Source organism: Octodon degus, unplaced genomic scaffold, assembly GCF_000260255.1.
Source record: "Octodon degus isolate 3935 unplaced genomic scaffold, OctDeg1.0 scaffold00514, whole genome shotgun sequence".
Classification (NCBI taxonomy): domain Eukaryota; kingdom Metazoa; phylum Chordata; class Mammalia; order Rodentia; family Octodontidae; genus Octodon; species Octodon degus.
The window spans coordinates 151978-153502 of NW_004525090.1; positions in this window are offsets into that span (position 1 = coordinate 151978).

The following is a 1525-nucleotide window of genomic DNA, read 5'->3' on the forward strand; positions in this document are numbered from 1 at the left end:
AAATGTAGCTTTTGTATCTGATACGGTCAGTCAGGTGCCCTCAGGATTTATCCTGTAACTCTGTACTGCACTTTGTAGATCCTTTGCCAGTGTCAGCCATGTTGATGAGTCAAGGGCAATGCTTGACCAATTTGCACTCTGTGAAAGCCTGAGAGAAAGTTTTCTCTCCATGTGACTCTCCTTAGGCATGCTCTACATCTTTGATCACTTTCCTCTTTGGCCCCATAATCTCTTTAATCAGAAAATTTCGGGCACAACTGAGTTACCTGATGTTACAGTACGGGTTCTCCTATGTCCTCAGTCTTCACTGACCTTAAAAGGCTAGGGCCAAAATGTTGGCTGACCTTACAACCCTTCCTTTTCTCCAATTGTTGATCTGCAAACTTAGTTTGTTGAACCTCCAGAAGAGAAGCTTATTATTACCCTGCAACATATGCAGTTCGGTTTACAGTAACTATCTGTCTAAATATCAAACATCTTAGGCATAATGTAGAACAGGTATTTTCCATCAAGTATTGATGTGTTGAAATTTAAGTCCTTACAGAATATGAAGAAAAAAATTGAAAAAATAGAAATAAACACATATTTTTACACTGAAATTTAGATACCTAACCATATACAGCATTGTAGCAGGACAGTCCTGTGACATTATTTTTCTGTTTCTCGTGTCTTTTTTTTTCCACTTATTACCGATTTAAAAAAAGCAAAACAAAAAACAAAAAAAAACCCTTTTATTTGGAAGACGCTGTGGTAATAATTGGTATGTCATGACAAGAAGTGTGTATTTAGAAGACCAGAATGACAGGCATTCCAAGCGTGACCCTTCTATTATACATTGCTATGTTCAGTGCAGTTGCTTGGTTCACAGATATCAGCATATGCAGTTAGTCAGGTTGAGAATCCAACCAATTAACTGCTAGTTTCAAAAACATGCTGATGTTTCTCAGGATCATTACCTTGACATTCTTGTGCATAAAAGTATATGGCTTTGTCCCTATCCTGTCTACGAGCTTTTCTCCTTACCCTCTCCTCATTGTCCACTTCTCAAGTTCTCACTTTCCTGTTAGTTGTGCTAAACTTTTCTATTTGTATTTCCTCTTTTGAGTTCTTTTTCTTGTCTCAATTCCTAAATTTTATTGCTTCTTCTCATACTATTGCTTAGCAATTAGCATATGTGTTTGCACATAATATGTGTTCAGCAGATATTTGCTGAATCAAAGTGATTAATACAGCATGTGTGTATTGGGATTCCTGCTATGTACATACTAGATTTTGAATTAGCTAATTGCCCAACTAGAAGAGTCTTAAAATTTTAACATGGAAGTATTAGAATTGCACTTATATCTTTTATATAGTATGTTTGTACAGGAACGTAAGCAAATAGAGAAATAATATATATCCATTGCAATTTTTGCTACAGAACTTTGAAATTATCATAGTAGTCATGAATTTCCTTATTAAATATTTTCCCATTCTGCTTTTTCCATAATTTTATGGAGAAATAAATAGCAATGAGGCAGTTTCA